The sequence below is a fragment of the Mirounga leonina genome, unplaced genomic scaffold (assembly GCF_011800145.1).
Source record: "Mirounga leonina isolate KUSES-001 unplaced genomic scaffold, KU_Mleo_1.0 Mir_173, whole genome shotgun sequence".
Taxonomy (NCBI): Eukaryota; Metazoa; Chordata; class Mammalia; order Carnivora; family Phocidae; genus Mirounga; species Mirounga leonina.
Genome location: NW_023270447.1, coordinates 70274832 through 70293846, shown reverse-complemented (window position 1 = coordinate 70293846; position 19015 = coordinate 70274832).

Sequence of the window (19015 nt, the reverse complement as noted above, 5' to 3'; positions counted from 1 at the left end):
CTTAAAACAGCCCTGTGAGGGCGCCTGGGTGGCTCAGTTGGTTAAGCAACTGCCTTCGGCTCAGGTCATGATCCTGGAGTCCCGGGGTCGAGTCCCGCATCGGGCTCCCTGCTCAGTGAGGAGCCTGCTTCTCCCTCTGGCCCTCCCCACTCTCATGTACTCTCTCTCATTCTCGCTCTCTCAAATAAATAAATAAATCTTGAAAAAAAAAAAAAAACAGCCCTGTGAGTGAAGTAAGTCACAGTTATTCCCATTTTATAGAAAAGGATAGTCAGGCTCAGAGAGGTCAAAGTAGCATGTCCAAGGCTACCATATCAGGATGGGCTAGGTTATGCTATAAGTAACAAATGCCCCAAAATCTCAGAGACAGTTTTTCTTCTTTGACAAATATTTATTTCTCACTCATGCTAGGTCAGCTTGTCCGTCCTCCAAATGACCTTCACGCCAGGGCTAACAGAACAGCCCCTCTCAGGGCCATTGCTGGATTCATAACAGAACGAAAAGAGAAAGATGGCAGCCCACAAGCTAACCCTTAGCGTGACTCAGCTTAGAAGTGGCATGGCCATTTACACCCGCATTTCACTCCCCGAATCTACTAATAATATATAATAATTATATATATATATGTATTGTACATATATATAATTGCATATACACTATTTTTATATATTTAGTGCATGCATACATATAATGATCTTGCCTGCCTATATTATATATATATACATAATATATATGATATATATGTTATATTTTAAGCAGACTATATAATACTACATATTGTGTATCTATAATATATGTGTGTATATAAAATGTAGGCAGAAAGATCAGACAAGGTCAAGAAGGTTGTTTTTCTGGTGATTTAATTATGGATATTTTGATTTTATGGATATGTAGATATTTAGAAAAAGAGATTTTCTCATCTGCATTGACAGGGCCATGTCCTCGCAGAGCTCCCGCAGTGGGAAAGAAAGACAAGGAACGAGTGGTTTCCATAAAGTGTCATGGACTCCCAAGAACCTGAGAGTGGTTAAGAGTTTTCCCAAAACTGCCCAGTGACTAAATGGTTAAGGGCACTTAAACAGAGTTTTAAGAGCAATAGCTTTAGCTTTGAATTCAAAATCCCAGTTCCATCAACTTGGCCACGTGACCCCCCCCCACCCGCCAGCCTCCAGGCACATTACTAACCCCCCTCTCAGCCTCGGTTTTGCGCTCTGTAAAATGGGTTGGTGTAAGACTCACTGAGATAATGCTTGGAAAATCCTGAGCCCGGTGCCTGGCCCACAGAGAGTCGCTGACATTTAAGCAGACACTTGACCCAGGGCTTCCCAACCCAAGTTTGTGGCCCTTCCCCGGCCCTCGCACTGCCTCTAGCTGGGGACAAGGCCTACTTCCTCAGCCACAGTGGTGCTCCCTGCAGTGCGGTAGGGACCTCAGGTCTCTTCAAAGGTAATGACTGACAGGAAACCGTTGTCTCCAGAGAGAGAGGGAGCTGGGACGTACGCAGGTGTGAGGAGACTACATAACCTTCTGAACTGTTTGAGAAGACCATTTACTTGTTCAGAAATTCCTTTCAGGTTTAAAAATATGGGAATGAAATTATTTTAATGATTTGAATTCATGAACTCTTCAGTTACTCCTTCAGTGGAAAGCTCTATTCCCTTTGCACAGCAGGGTTTTCCTCAAAGTTTAGTCTGAGGACCACTCGTGTTAGAATTCTGTGCTCCCCCTCACCTCTGGCTCCAACGAACCAGAATTTCTGGGGCGGTGGAGGAGGAGGGAGCCTGCTTAGCCTCACTTTTAATTAGCTCCCCTGGCAATTCTTAAAGACACCAAAGTTTAAGAACCACTATTTTATGAGTCCTTCAGCGTATCAAGTGCTTAGAAATGCTACCTTCCCTTCACTCTGCCTTCACTGAGATTATATTACAGTTCAGAGGGCCAAGAGACTCCACCTGCAATTCTGTTGTTACTTACTGTGCAAACTAAAATTATTCTCCATGTCATCCCATTGTCCTACCAAAACCAGTGGTCAAATGCTGCCTCAACTGGTTGAATAAGTGTAACGGAATTTTATGTAAATATGAAAAAAGAATAAGCAGGCTCTTTCCACTGTACTGTGGACTAAACCCTGAGATACGTAAAGAAGAAAAATCAAAGTGTACCAGAGTGTGTTTAGGCTGCTAGCACTTGTGTAAAAAGTGCTATGCACACACACAAAATATATACACATACGTGCTTGTATATGCAAATCTTTGTATGTGCAGATCTCTGGAAGAACATACAAGGGACTGGGGTGGAGAATTGTGGTAGCCTCTGGGGACAGGAACTCAGTGGCTAGGGACATGGGTAAGAGAAGGGCTTTTTTTTTTTAAAGATTTTATTTATTGGGGCGCCTGGGTGGCTCAGTCATTAAGCGTCTGCCTTTGGCTCAGGTCATGATCCCAGGGTCCTGGGATCGAGCCCCGCATCGGGCTCTCTGCTCCATGGGAAGCCTGCTTCTCCCTCTCCCACTCCCCCTGCTTGTGTTCCTTCTCTCGCTGTGTCTCTCTCTGTCAAATAAATAAAATCTTTTTTAAAAAATTACTTATTCATTTATTTGACAGGGAAAGAGAGGGAGAAAGCACAAGCAGCGAGATGCAAAGATATAAAGACTTGTCCAGGAATGTTCACAGCAGCTTTATTTGTAATAATCCCAAATGGGACACAACCTGAATGCCCATCAATACATAGATAAATCAATCATGGCACATCCATCCAACAGAATACTACTTAGCAGTAAAAAAGAATGAACTATTGATACTTGCCACAACATGGATGAATCTAAAAATAATTACACTGAGGGAAAAAAAGCCAGACAGAAAAGAATGCACACTGCATAATTTCATTTATATAAATCTCTAGAAAATGCAGGCTAATCTACAGTGACAGAAAGCAGACGAGTGGTTGCTCAGGGATAGGAGCACAGAGGACTGGGAGGGAGGGATTACAAAGAGGAAACTTTTGGGGGTAAATGGGGATTGTGGTGAGGGTTTCACGGAGGCACACATATTCAAAACTTACAAAATTACACACTTTAAATATGTGCCGTTCACCGTATATCAAATATTCCTCAACAAAGCTGTTTTTTAAAAAAGAATCTCAGGGTATCATGTGTAACTCCAGAAACAGGTTATTCTTTTTGGTTTGAAGGAAATGTTCTCTATCTTGATTGTGGCGGTAGTTACATGACTGTATATTTGGTTTTTTGTCTTGTTCTGTTTTGAATTTTATTTTTAGGTCATCTCCATACCCAACATGGGGATTGAACATATAACCCCAAGATCAAGAGTTGCGTGCTCTACTGAGCCGACCAGGAACCCCTGTTAAAGCTCATTGACTTGCATACTTAAAAATCAGGGTTTTGTTTCATATAAGTTTTACCCCCATGAAATTGATTTTTAACCAACAGGACATACACGTGAGCACACACACACACACACACACACACGAGAGGGACACAACAGGTCAGCAGCTAGACCCCAGGAACATCTGGTGGCCACCTACCACTGCTGCAAAGATGCTCATTCTCCATCTTTGTCTCTTGTCTCTGGTTCTCCATAGGCCCACATTATTCCTCTCTCTCTTTCTCTAATCTTCTCACCCAGCGATTCCTTTCCAGTTCTCTGGCCTAAAAGGTAGAACCTTCAGCTGCCAATACTTCCTGAGCTTTATATGTTAAGGTCCAGGCATCCAAAAAAAGAAGGAACTTCTCTCTGAGTCAAGCTACAAAATTCATGGGGAAGGATTCAAGGTTGTGTGTGGGCTTTAATTCATTTATTCGAAAAATATGCAGCAGCTCTTGCAGGCATCGGGCCCAGTCCTAGGGTCCTGTGGAGAATGACGCTAATTGAAGTCTTTGCTTCCGTGTGGCTCATCGTCCAGGGAGGAGACATGCAAACGACACTCCCACTGCAAATCGTGATAAGCACTTCGAAGAACAAAAATGAGAGCAACGGCATAGATTGTGATGGGGCACACGTAACTGCAGATAAGCTGGCCAAGGAAGGTCTCTAAGGAGGTGACATTTGAATAGACATGAAGGATAAGAAGTCAACTCTCCAAAGATCTGGCTGAAGAGAGGTTAGGTCCCGGTAGAAGGCAGAGCAGGTGTAAAGCCTGGAGACAAGGTGTGTGAGTCACTGTGGCTGGAGCTTAGTTAGGAGAATGGAAAGGGATGAGGGCAGGTCTCGGAGGGCCTTGCAGGGCCGGGAGAGGAATTCACAACTCATTCCCAGTGTCTTGGAAAGCCTCTGGAGCAGCTAAAGCAGAGGACTGGCTTGATGTGAGTTTTCGGCTGCTATGAGAAGAACAGGTTGTCATGGGGCAGGGGAGGAAGCAGGGAACCAGTGGTCTCCCGTGCTGGAGGTGCAGCCCACAGGAGTGGTGACAGCTTGGGTGTTGGGGCAGAGGGAGGGAGAGCGAGAGGGGAGAAAGATGGTGTGTAGGCAAGGACAGGAATAAAGTGCCTAAATGTGGCCAGGGCGGAGTCCTGCTTACTGACAAGGCCCTTCCCACAGTGATCACGTGGCCGAAGATGGCGACGCGGTGAAGGAGCAGTCAAAGGAATATGTGCCTATTTTAAATTCCCTCTCTGAGTCCCAGTAAGGAGGTCTGGAAAAGGAGATGGTTGGAATAGCTTCAGTGGTTCTCAGTGGGGGCGGAAACACCCACTACAGAATACTGACATTTAGAGGAGGGGGCTGGGGGTTCTACACATCCAGAAATATGTAGGACCATCCCACACAGTGACGAATGGTCCCATGTCCCACTTTCAAATGCCCCACTGCACATTTATGAAGATGAAAAACCTGTAAAGTTATCTGAGCCTGGAATCTAACTCCATTTTACATACAAGTGTGGTTTTTAAAAAATATTTCCCAGGAATGCAACTCAAGTGAAAATCAAAAGATTTCATCTGTTTAACGATTTGCCTACGGGGTGCCTGGCTGGCTCAGTCGGTAGGGCTTGCGACTCCTGATCTCAGGGGTCATGAGTTCGAGACCCATGTTGGGTGTAGAGATTACTTTAAAAAAATGGGGCCCCTGGGTGGCACAGTCAGTTAAGCACCCGACTCTTGGTTTCAGCCTAGGTTGTGATCTCGGGATCCTGAGATCGAGCCCCGCACTGGGCTCCATGCTCAGCACGGAGTCTGCTCAAGGTTCTCTCTCCCTCTCCCTCTGCCCCCCCCCCCCCCGCTCATGCTCTCTCTCTCTCAAATAAATAAATTAATTAAAAAAAAAAAAAAGGGACGCCTGGGTGGCTCAGTCGGTTAAGCGTCTGCCTTCGGCTCAGGTCATGATCCCAGGGTCCTGGGATCGAGTCCCGCATCGGGCTCCCTGCTCTGCGGGGAGCCTGCTTCTCCCTCTGCCTCTGTCTCTCTCTCTCTGTCTCTCATGAATAAATAAATAAAATCTTTAAAAAAAAAAAAAAAAGATCTGCCCAAGAACTGGTTTTGGAAGCGCATGTCCCAGTGGCAAGGCTCAGAGTTTTTGAAGCAAAACATGCCCCCATCAGTCCGCATTTATAGCTGCGGCATCCAGAGTAATTCTATGCATAGGTGCAAACACCTATCTCAGTCTCTCCTAGGGTAATCATGCCTAGGTATTTACAGATTTAAACTGCATTTTACAAATTACTTTCCTTTTATTTCTCCTTTTTTTTTACACTTGAGATTGCAATCCCGAACATATTACATATATAAACTCATTTAATCTTCAACACAATCCTCTGAGATAGCCGCTGTCATTGCCCCCATTTTATAGATGAAGAAACTGAGGCACAGAGTCAGATCCCAGTTCACACAACTAATAAGCAGCAGAGCAAGGATTCGAACTTAGGCGGTTTATTCCAAATTTTATATCATCTAAAGCACAAAGCACTACATCATATAGACTTTAGGTAGGGTTTCTGTGAATTTTACTTCAGGACAGCAAGGTCATTACTAAGTATTGGTCGGCTAAGAATGCAGTCCAGGGGCCTAGGTGCCCTCTGGGCCTCTCCCAGCTCTAAACTCTGTTAACTCTGGCTGTGTGCTTCTACAGATGTTCTCATTCCATTTGAGCTTATGCTTGGAAGCAGGAGGAACTTCCCGAAGAGGAACAATGTTACATCAAATCGGTGAAGCGGGCTGGTGGCAGGGCAATGAGCGACCCCATCTCAAGAGAAGTTTGGTGATACACCACGTCCTTTGACTCTGGCTTCACTTTGGAGAATCTTTCCTTAGGAAATATTTTTTATCGTGGTAAAATACACATTACCTAAAACTTGCCATTTTAACCATTTTAAAGTGTGCAACGCAGTAGCGTTGAGTACATTCACGATGCTGTGCAACCAGCACCACTATCTTGTTCCAGAACACTTCACCACCCCAAAGGGAAACCTCATATCCATTACCCAGCCACTTCCCCAGTCCCTTCTGTCCCAGCCTCTGGCAGCCCCGAATCTGCTTTCTGCCTCTATGAACTTGTCTATTCTGGGTATTTCATATAAATGGAATCATACAAGACATGACCTTCTGTGTCTGGATTTTCCACTCAGGATAATGTTTTCAGGGTTCATCTGTATCGAAGCAGGCATCAGCACTGCATTCTTTAAAAAAAAAATTGGGGGGCGCCTGGGTGGTTCAGTCATTAGGCGTCTGCCTTCGGCTCAGGTCGTGGTCCCAGGGTCCTGGGTTCGAGCCCGTATCAGGCTCCCTGCCCGGCGGGAAGCCTGCTTCTCCCTCTCCCCACTCCCCCTGCTTGTGTTCCCTCTCTCGCTGTGTCTCTGTCAAATAAATAAAATCTTAAATAAAATAAAATAAATTTTTATTGAGGTAAAACTCACATAACATAAAATTAAACATTTTAAAGTGTACAATTCCATGTCGTTTAGTACATTCACAATGTTGTGCAACTATTACTCTACCTAGTTCCAAAACATTTCATCACCCCCAAATAAAACCTGTACCCTTAAAGTTAATTCCCATTCTCCCCTTCCCCCTAGTCCCTGGGAACCATCAATCCACATTCTGCATCTAAGGATTTATCTATTCTGGATAGTTCACATGAGTGGAATCATATATTATGTGATCGTTTGTGTCTGGCTTCTTTCACTTAACATTATGTTTTTGAGGTGCGTCCACGCTGCGGTATTAGATCAGTACTTTATACCTTTCTGTGGTTGAGCAGTATTTCATTGTCTACATAGACCCCATTTTGTTTATCCGTTCATCCACTGATGGATGTCTGGGGCATTTCCACCTTTCAGTTCCTGTGAATAGTGTTGCTACAGACACTCGTGTACACGTTTTTGTTTGAATACCTGCTTTCAACTCCTTGGGGCATATACCTAAGAGTGGGATTTCTGTGTCATGCACCAAGTCTATGTACACATTGCTGAGGGACCGCCACCCTGGTCCACCATTTTACATGCCCAACAGCAATGTTCCAATTTCTCCATCTCTGCATCCCTCCAGCAATTTAAAAAAAAAATTATTATGGCTCTGAAACAAATAATGCAATATATGTTAAGAAAAAAAAAGAAGAAGAAGAAGGTAGCAGGAGGGGAAGAATGAAGCGGGGGAAATCGGAGGGGTAGACGAACCATGAGAGACGATGGACTCTGAAAAACAAACTGAGGGTTCTAGAGGGGAGGGGGTGGGAGGATGGGTTAGCCTGGTGATGGGTATTGAGGAGGGCACATTCTGCATGGAGCACTGGGTGTTATGCACAAACAATGAATCATGGAACACTACATCTAAAACTAATGATGTAATGTATGGGGATTAACATAAGAATTAAAAAAATTATTATGGTTATCCTGGTGGTATGAGGTGGTGTCTCATTGTGGTTTTGATCTGCGTTTTCCTAATGACTTGTAACATTGAGCATCTTTTCATGTGCTTATGGGCCATTTGTTTATTTTCGTCAGAGAAATGTCTATTCAAGTCTTTTGTCCGTTTTTTAAAATTGGGTTGTTTGTCTTTTTGTTGTTGAGTTGTGCCTAAGGAAATCATTTTAAATTTGAAAAAGATATCTAAACGTAAAAATACTCACCACAGTATTATTTGCAATAGGGAAAAGATTGAAAGTGACATTAATGTCTAATAATAGGGGATACAAAAACAATCCCTATTCTCAAGGGGCACTCTGTCCTGCCAGCAAGACACAAGAAAAACAATAAATTCAGTGATTCCTATATTCAGGGTGTGCGCAGGGTGCCAAAGGAACTCGGAAGAGGGGTGGGGAGGGTGTCAGGGAAGGCTTCCCCAGGCAGGTGAAGAAATGTGAGGGCGGGCGCGTAAGGCAGAAAGCCGGCACCCACCCAGAGCTATGAAAGAGAATGATACACCTGGAGAACCACAAACAGTTTTTTGGGTTGTGGTATAAGTTTCAGTGCCGCGGGGCAGGAAGGAGCTAGAGCAGGAAGAACCTTTGGTGCTAAACCTTTACCTGAAAACTCAAGGAGCTTCTAATGGAGGTGAATTCCAAACATCACTTTATGTTTCGGAAAGATCACTCTGACAGCCGCGTGGAGGATGGGCGATGGTGGAGCCAGACCAGGGGCTAGTCAGGAGGTGTCATAAGACAGAATGAACTAAGACAGTGGCTATAGGGAGAGAGGAGGTAAGAAGGTTGGGGATCAGATGGAATTCCTAGATCATAGTTCCTGCCTGATATGGGTTGGACTGTCTGCCCCCAAAACAGATACGTTGAAATCCTAGCTCCCAGTACCCCAGAATGTGACCTTATTTGGAAACAGGGTCATTGCAAATGTAATCATTAAGATGAGGTCATCCTGTAGTAGGGTGGACCCCTAATCCAATATGACTCGTGCCCTGATAAGAAGACAGAGACACACAGGGAGAAGGCCATGTGATGATGAAGGCCCAGACCGGGGATGTGCAGCTGTAAGCCACGGAACGCCAAAGATTGCCAGCAAACCACCAGAAGTAGGAAAAAGCAGAGAGATTCTCCTACAGGTTTTAGAGGGAACATGACCCTGCTGACACGGCAGGAGGGGCAGAGGGAGAGGGAGAGAATCTTAAGCAGACTCCCCACTGAGTGTGAGCCCGAGGCTGGGCTCAGTCCCCTGACTCTGAGATCGTGAGCTGAGCCAAAACCAAGAGTCAGATGCTTAACCGACTGCACCACCCAGGCTCCTCTCTGTCAGGCTGAGTTTTAAGTGTTTTACTTAGAGCAGCCCATTCCATCCTTTCAGCTCTCTGTGAGGAAATTCTATTATTATCCTCACTTTATAATTAAGGAAACGGAAACACAGAATGGTCAAGCAAATTTCCCAAGGTGACAAAGCTAGGTAAATGGCAGAGCCAGGATTTGATGCCTGGCAGGCTGACTACAAGCTCTCATGCTCTCCCAATACGCTACACAGCCATTTTGGATAAATATTTGCTGTAAGTTTCAATGGATGGATGGATGGATGGATGGATGGATGGATGGATGGATGGATGGATGGATGAGTAAATCTGGATATGGTACCAGTGTGAAAAATGGGGGCGATGAAAAAAGAGAGGGATGGAGGATGAGCCTGGTATCTGGCTCAGTTGACTTAGCAAATAAAGGCATCTGCATCCACAGAGGCAGGAAAAAGAGGGGCAAAGTCAGCTTTGAGGGGTGGAGGTTGAAGGCTGAAGAGGGAATGAATACAATCTTGAAATGCTGAGTTTGAGTTGCTGTAAGTAAGCAACTCAAGTAAGATGTCCAGTAGACTGCTGGACAAATGGATCTGGAGCTCCGGAGAGAGAGGTGGTTAGGAATTACAGATTTAGGGGCGCCTGGGTGGCTCAGATGGTTAAGCGTCTGCCTTCGGCTCAGGTCATGATCCCAGGGTCTTGGGATCGAGTCCCACATCGGGCTCCCGAGCTCCTTGGGAGCCTGCTTCTCCCTCTGCCTCTCTCTCTCTCTCTCTCTGTCTCTCATGAATAAATAAAATCTTTAAAAAAAAAAAAAAAAGGAATTACAGATTTGGGAGCCTTCTTGGTGCTTAATGTCGGGGAATTGAGCGAGATCACCTAAGCAAGATGTGTGGGAAGAGACAAGCAGACCACCCACAGCACAGCCCTGGGGAAAACTGGAATTCGGGGGGCCAGCACAGGAAAAGGAGATTTTACCTACTAGCACAGGGTCTGTCATAGAAAGGACAGAAGTCAGCTTGTGGTGGGTTGGGGGTTGAGTAAAAAGTGAACCAGAGGGTAAGCAGATGAGCTGCAGGTGACAGAGTGGGACACGTAGCTTTGTGGGCTGGCGTCCAAGAGTAGGTGCAGAGATGACTCTCTGCAGTGCTGTGCTGGGGTAGCTCATGCCAACTGACTGGTACATTTGAGGAATTTGCAAGCTGGTTGTTAAATACAGCCATTATTTAAAATTAAGTTGTAAAAACTTACAATCGAATAAATTATATTTAGAGACAAAGGTCATAAATTTTCAAACTCATCTCTCCCTAATTATTTACTACGTTTTACTATTATCTGTGCTATTATTTGTTGTTTCTGTATGGCAGAAGGACAACTGCACCTTTCTTCCCAGGTCCCTGTTCAGTGACGTCTACTGATAGTTTGCCATTGGCCATGGCGGGGAGGGTATTTATACCATGGAAACTGGCAAGTGCTACAGATCAGAACTTGATGTTTTGTTGATCGTCTACACTTAAGAAAGTAATAGAGAAGGGGCGCCTGGGTGGCTCAGTTGGTTAAGCGACTGCCTTCGGCTCAGGTCATGATCCTGGAGTCGCGGGATCGAGTCCCACATCGGGCTCCCTGCTCGGCGGGGAGTCTGCTTCTCCCTCTCCCACTCCCCCTGCTTGTGTTCCCTCTCTCACTGTGTCTTTCTCTGTCAAATAAATAAATAAAATCTTTAAAAAAAAAAAAAGAAAGTAATAGAGAAAATGGTAGTAGTGCATATTAAACTTAAAAGTACATAGTGTCTATAGCCATTACATTGTAAATGACGCCAAAAATTGAGGAAATAGTCTTCCAGTATTCAAAAACTATTATCCAGTTCTGCAAAGAAGTCATTCACATCATTGATGGATGAGTGAAGTTTTTTTTTTTTTTTTTTTTTTAAAGATTTTATTTATTTGAGAGAGAGAGAGCACATGAGAGGGGGGAGGGTCAGAGGGAGAAGCAGACTCCCTGCCGAGCAGGGAGCCCGATGCGGGACTCGATCCAGGGACTCCAGGATCATGACCTGAGCCGAAGGCAGTTGCTTAACCAACTGAGCCACCCAGGCGCCCGGATGAGTGAAGTTTTAACATAAGTCTTCATTTTTTTACTTTTGAATCTTTAACATAAGAGAAAAATTTCAACCAACATTTATGTTGGGTTTGTCAAGTGCAACCACAGACCAGTTAGGATATAAGAGTTTGGCAAAAATCAACAAAAGCATTCCGTGAGAATCAACTGGGGGTGCCTGTGTGGCTCGGTTGGTTAAGCATCCAATTCTTGGTTTCAGCTCAGGTCATCATCTCAGGGTCGTGAGATCCAGTCCTGCATCGGGCTCTTAACTTAGGGGAGTCTGCTTCTCTACCTCTCCCACCACTCTTCCCTGAGTGCTCTTTCTCTCTCTCAAACAAATAAATAAATCTTTTTAAAAAATTGGGGGGGGGTGCCTCAGTCGGTTAAGCGTCTGCCTTCAGCTCAGGTCATGATCCTGGGGTCCTGGAACCAAGTCCCATATCGGGATCCCTGCTCAGCTGGGAGTCTGCTTCTCCCTCTGCTCCTCCTCCCTCCCCCCGCCATGCTCTCTCTCTCTCTCTCTCAAATAAATAAATCTATAAAAAAGAATCAATTGGCTACATGGAATTTACAATAAAGAGTAATACATATTTTATTATTTTTAAATTGTATGTTATACATCCTTTGTATCAGTAAAATTTATAGTAAATTATTATGTGTGTGGGTATACACACACATACACACACACACACACACACACCCTTCAACCTCCTGACTCCAGCAGAGGCAGAACAGTCTCACTCCTGGGAACGGGTCATTGGAGTGAAGGTAGCAAAAGCCTTCAGTGCTGAGGGGCTGGAAGATGCACTGAATTTGCCCAGGATGAGAATGACTAGGGGTGGCGTCCAAGGCCCAAAGAACTCCATGCACTGAATGATGGGGAGGGTGAGCAGAAGACAGCAGAAATGAGGGGTAGTGGTTGTAGCAGCCTGATGGTCACTGTCTCAAGCTGGTGTTACTCAAGGATGGAAGAGCAATGGTCTGGACTTGGCCATGGATTGCTGAGCCCTCATTCCCACTAGCCTTTGTAGTACAGGGGTCACGGAAGAACAAGTAGCCTTCATTTTTGAGGTCCCAGAGAAAGCAGTGTCCTCAGGGGACAACTTGGTTTCGGTTAATAATAACAGCTTCCTCTTATTGGGTGCAAGGGGAGCCTAGTGATATGATCAGGGTTTCTAAGTGAGACATTTCAGGTTAGAATTCTGGCTCTGCCACTTCCTAGACATGTGATACTGGGCAAGCTATGTACCCTCTGAGCCCCACACCCCTGCCTCCTTATCCGACCTAACACTCAAGGGGCGCCTGGGTGGCTCAGTCGTTAAGCGTCTGCCTTTAGCTCATGATCCCAGGGTCCTCGGATAGAGCCCCGCATCGGGGTCCCTGCTCCGCGGGAAGCCTGCTTCTCCCTCTCCCACTCCCCCTGCTTGTGTTCCCTCTCTCGCTGTGTCTCTCTCTATCAAATAAATAAAATCTTAAAAAAAAAAATATGACCTAACACTCAAAAGATAATACACCTAAAACACTAAGCACAGTGCCTGGCACGTGGTGAAGTTTCAATAAATCGTAAATATTACCATGGCTATGTAAGTGAAAAAAGCAAAATACATAATTATAAAATTACAATTACACATGGGGGCGGGGAGGGAGGTAAAAGGAATACATCATAACATTAACAACAGTTTTCCCTGGATTGCAGGACCATGCAGTTTTTCTTCACTTCCTCTGTACTTCCCAAAACTTCTACAACAACCCTATTTTTATGTTCATTCTGAAAAAATATTTTTTAAAGCAAGGGAGATTAGTATAGGAAGGGAAATCTTCATTTATTTTTTAAAACAGATTTTATTTGACAGCGAGCACAAGCAGCAGGGAGAGGCAGAGAGAGGGAAGAAGCAGGCTCCCCAGTGAGCAGGGAGCCCGATGCAGGGCTCGATCCCAGGACCCTGAGCCGAAGGCAGACGCTTAACAAACTTGAGACACCTAGGCACCCCGGAAAATCTTCACTTAAAAATAAAAAAAGACCAGTGTTGTCTCAGGGCATGAGTAAATTTTTAAAGTCTTCTGTGGTAAGTACACAGGCCTATCACCGGAGCAAATGACTGCAAAGGGCAGAAAAGGCATTTGCAGAGTTTAGCATTTCCAAGTCATCCTTCTTCACCAGTAAAAAAATGGATTAAGTTCAAAGGCTGTCTCCTCTTCCCTATTTTCTGTCTCATCCTGTGATTTTTACATTTCAGGAGGGCTTATAATGAATAAAAGTGCTATAAATTAATCTAAACATGATTCAAATCTTTTATGTATTCATTAAAATTTTACCTGTTATCAATCTCAAGGTTCCAGGTGTTAATGGCAATTCTAAATGAAAGTCAAATATAATCATTTGCATAAAAGCATTAGAGGATGATTAATTGGTATTTTCATACAGCTGTGATCCATTCTGCACTTCTAGAGCTGAAAACAATGTTTCCCCTAAAAACATTTACCTGTGCTAATCCTCATGAAGCTGCAGAACACCTTCCAGTTTTTCATGTACTCGGCTACATTTAGTTACTGTTCGTTACTGGAGTCACATTTCATATTTCCTGATTTTAAAAGACATTACATTTGTGCACCCGTGAACATTAGGCTGATTTCCACACCATTCCTTGAATATTTATGTGTTCCATTCCAACAGGAAGCTAAAGATTAAATCTACCCATGTTAACAAATTCCCATTTGTGTGTTTTAGCATGATTTGGGGAATTTATTCTAATTTCAAGGGAATATATTCCAATTTCAAGGGGCCTAAACTTGAGGTACCCTAAAAAAATAAGTCACAGGGCTTAGGTAGAAAAGTGTTTTCGGAAAAGTGCTTTATCTATGCCGAATAAAAGCTGGGCACCGGCAGCTCAGATCCAGCTACGACTGCTAAAGCATGTCCAGACTGGTTATCTAATGCCTCTGCAGGAATTTAGGCCACGCATTAATGCACTGAAGATAAAATCAATTTGAAAATTTCTTAAATCAAATACCAATCCTGGTGTAAACTCTATGTGCAGGAGAACCAGCCAACAGTAATAGGAAGCCAATTATAAACTATAAAGCACTCTGCTCAAACGTCCTGGTTTGTTCCTGGTAGGGCCCATTACACACAGTTTGCACAAGTTAAACCCGCTGACTAGACAGAACTAGACATATGCATACATGTGCTCCCCCCGCTCCCCACCACACACACACACTCATAAAGATGCAGCTCAATTAACAGGAACTCGCTGAGTGCAAAAACTCACAGCAACATCCTGAATACAAACATCTTCCCATTCTGCTAAGGCAGAAGGAGCCAGGCATTTTAGAAATCAGGACTGAATGCATATACTAGCCTGGCCAACTCCTTGCTATTACTTCCCTTCTCAGTTTCCTCATCTATAAAATGAGGTTAGCAATGAGTGGAAGCCTATGGAGATAACATGAGACAACGTAGGTGAGATGCTGAGCACAGCTGTACTCGGCAGATCTTCCTCACTGCCCTGACCCCCAGACAGCAAAGGCATGGATGGCACTGAACTCTTCTAGCGTGGTTGGCAAAGTTGTGAGCAGTGAGGAATTCTATTTGCTTTCTTTATGGGTTGTTTTTTTTTTAAGATTTTATTTATTTATTTATTTGCGAGAGAGAGCACAAGTGGAGGGGAGGGACAGGGAGAGGGAGAAGCAGACTCCTGGCCGAGCACAGAGCCCGATGCAGGGCTCGATCCCAGGACCCTGGGATCATGACCCGAGCCGAAGGCAGATGCTTAACCGACTGAGCCACCCAGGCGCCCCTCTATTTGGTTTCATTTGCAAGTGTGCTCTGCAGAGAAAATCAGAGGTGGGGGCCATTTTACAAATCTTTCCCAGGCCAGATATCCCAGCTGATGTAAATTAATCCCTTGAAATGTGAATGCAGATATACTGGTCATCTTTTCATGTAATCCAGGCTTTAAGGGCTGTAAAAAAGGATAGTCTTCAACCCTACTCCTCTGCTGCTCCCTCAGATGAGGCTCCAACCTCTGTCCTGACCTACCACAGGCTATCATCAACCCAGTATCCACAAATGGTTTTTCAACTTCTATTCTCTGCAATTCATTTTCATTCATTCAGCTGGTATTTATTGCATGCATAATACGAATCAGGCACGGGGTTTACAGGGACGGTCTCTAAAGAGCTTCTTGAATAACCACTCTGAGCACAGATCTGACAATGTAACTGCTGTGCTTACCAACCTTCAGAGGATCCCCATTGCCCAAAGCAGAGATTCCCAACTTCGAGACCCTCATTTGGAATGACCTCGGTCATGTCTGGGCGTGGGTATTTTGAATAAACCACATGGTTGAGTCTCATGTCTCCTCCTGATTGAGAAACAGTAGAAAAACTTGCAAATTTCTTGCTCCGACTACGTAATACCCTCTGCAACATGACCGCAACCTTCCCAGGCTCACTAAACACAATTTGGCCTCTGCCTAAATTTTGCCTTCCCTCCTTACTGCATATACTCCAGCCATACTACCCACACGGCTGTTTTGTGAGCATACCGAGCTCACTCTTTCCTGTTTACACATACTGCTACAGGCACTACTTGGTGTTTCTAGCATCTTCACATGGCATTTCCACTCCTTCACCTTCCTCAGAGATCTTCCCTGACCATTCCATCTAACTCCATACATAACTCCAGTCACTAACCCCTTACCTGCTTTACTTTCTTCCAACCTTCATAGCACCCATCGTTATCTGCATATATATTCCTTATTGGTGTCCCTGTTTATTCTTTCATCTCAACCAGAATGTAAGCCCTGTAAGGGCAGAGAGTTTGTGTAGTATGTGGTGGGGGCTCAAGCACTTAGCCACTAAATCATCACTCTTCCTATCGGTGCTTCAGTCACAGCACTCAACATGCTATTTGTATAATCCAAGTCTAGGTTCTATTCGTTATTAAGAAACTGACTCGGGCGCCTGGGTGGCTCAGATGGTTAAGCATCTGCCTTCGGCTCAGGTCATGATCCCAGGGTCCTGCGATTGAGTCCCGCATCGGGCTCCCTGCTCCTTGGGAGCCTGCTTCTCCCTCTGCCTCTCTCTCTGTCTCTCATGAATAAATAAATAAAATCTTAAAAAAAAAAAAATAAAGAAACTGACTCAAACTCTTTCACAGAAGGGACAGGGGAAGGGGCAGAAACTACTGAAAAGGCCTCAAGGCAAAGTGGAACTTGGCTGGGCGAAGGCATTTCTCCCCAACTCCCAGGCCAGAGTCTTTTAGTTTTGCTCCCTAAGTTGCTACTCCATCCTCCTCCTTGTCCTTTGTTTACTTAGCTCACATAGGACCCAACATATATACTAGCCCTAACTGGCTTCTCAACATCTAAGAGTCTCCCTCAGTAAAAAGTAAGAACCTGCTGGCCACTGGTTAGCTTTGGGCCAACAGTCTATCTCTGACCCAATTAGTTGTAGCCTTGGGGATGGAGAGGGAGGCACAAGGGAGGAGCGTCTAGCATGCTTCATAGAGTTTGAGGATGACTGAAGCAGCCTGGCACAAATCCATACCCTCCAGACATATCGAATCATGCCACTTTTCCCAAACATACCTTGCTCTTTCATACCTCCACTCCCTTGTACTAGTTTTTCTTTCTTTTTTTTTTTTTTAAGATTTTATTTATTTATTCGACAAAGACAGACACAGTGAGAGAGGGAACACAAGCAGGGGGAGTGGGAGAGGGAGAAGTAGGCTTCCCGCAGAGCAGGGAGCCCGACGCGGGATCGTGACCTGAGTCGAAGGCAGACGCTTAACGACTAAGCCACCCAGGCGCCCCTGTACTAGTTTTTCTGCCTGAAATGTACTTTCCCCATATCAACCTTTTTTTCTAAGTGTATAATTCAGTAACATTTAGTACATTCACACTGTTGTGCAATCATCACCACAAATTCCAGAACATTTCATCACTACAAAAAGAAACCCCATACCCATGAGCAGTCACTCCACATCCTCACCCCCAAGCCAACCCCAGGCAACCACTCATGCTTTCAATTCTCTCGGGTATGTATCTAGAAGTGGTTATTGGATATACTGGAATTGCTGGGTTATATGGCAATTCTAAGTTTAACTCTCTGAAAAGCTGCCAAACTGTTTTCAAAAGAGGTTGCACCATTCTACATCCCCATCAGCAATGTATGATGGTTCTAATTTCTCCACGCTCTTGCCGGGACTTGTCATCATCCATCTTTTTTATTTTAGCCATCCTAGTGGATGTGAAGTGATACCTTGCACATCAGCTTTTTCTATGTCACACTTCAAAGCCCAGCTCAAATATGACCACTGACCACTGTGGAACTTCCTAACATGCTCCTGGACAGTTTTAGTTACTCGCTTCTCCATAGTACCATCATTTACCTATTAGTGCCAATTCATTCAAGAACTACTGAGCACCTAGTACTTGCCAAGCACCATTCTAGGTGAAGATAATAGTGTATGAAACAGACACACAAAAATCCCTCTGTCTTATGGGGCTTATAGTCTGGTGGAGAGAGGCAAACAATAAAAAGTTTGTGAAATGGTGGTAACTGGTATGGGGTCAAGCAAAGCACAGCAGGGCAACAGAACATGCCAATGGTATGGGGGTGGCAATTCTAAAGTGAAGGTCATGGAAGGTCTCATTGAAATTACAGTTGAGCAGGAATTGAAATTGTTTGAACTAAGGGACATCCATCAGAGATGTCAAGTAGGCTTTGGATAATGGGTCTGGAGTCCAGAGAATAGAGTCCAGGCAGATAGAGCAGTAGTGGAGATAATGAAGAACCAGAACTTCAAATTGAGGTATTGCTGCTAAACTAGGTGAAAACTCGAGTAGAGGTCTGTCCTAGAAGGCAAAAATCTGTGTTCGTTTTCTATTGCAGCTGTAACAAATTAACACAAACTTGTGGCTTAAAACACAAATTTATCATCCTACAGTTCTACACAAGTCCCACATGGGACTAAAATCAAGGTGTTGGTAGGCTGAGTTCCTTTTTGGGAGACGCTAGGAGAGAATGTTTCCTTGATCTTTCCAGGTTCTATAGGCCCCCTTCCTGATCTTCCAAGCCAGCAACATTCCATCTCTCTAACCATTCTTCCTTAGTCCCATCTCCTGATCTCAGCCAAGAAAGATCCTCTGCTTCTAAGGACTCATGCAATTAAACTAGACCCATCTAGATAATCTGAGATACTCTCCCCAACTCAAGATCCTTAATCACAGCCATGAAGTCTCTTTTACCAGGTAGCGGATTTACAGGTTCCAGGGATTTCAAGTATGGACATGGGGTGGGGGTTGGGGTACTATTCCTCCTACACAGTAAATGAGGAAAGCATTTTTTTAAAGATTTTATTTATTTGTCAGAGAGAGAGAGAGCATGAGCAGGAGGAGCGGCAGGCAGAGGGAGAAGCAGGCTCCCCGCTGAGCAGGGAGCCTGATGCGGGACTTGATCCCAGGACCCTGAGATCATGACCTGAGCTGAAGGCAGATGCTTAACCGACTGAGCCACCCAGGCGTCCCGAGGAAAGCATTTCAAAAAGGAGTGATCAACCATGTTATATGCTAACATGTCAGAAAAAAAAAAGTTAGGGATAAAGAATTGACCACTGGGGCACCTGGGTGGCTCAGTTGGTTAAGCAACTGCCTTCGGCTCAGGTCATGATCCTGGAGTCCCGGGATCGAGTCCCGCATCAGGCTCCCTGCTCGGCAGGGGGTCTGCTTCTCCCTCTGA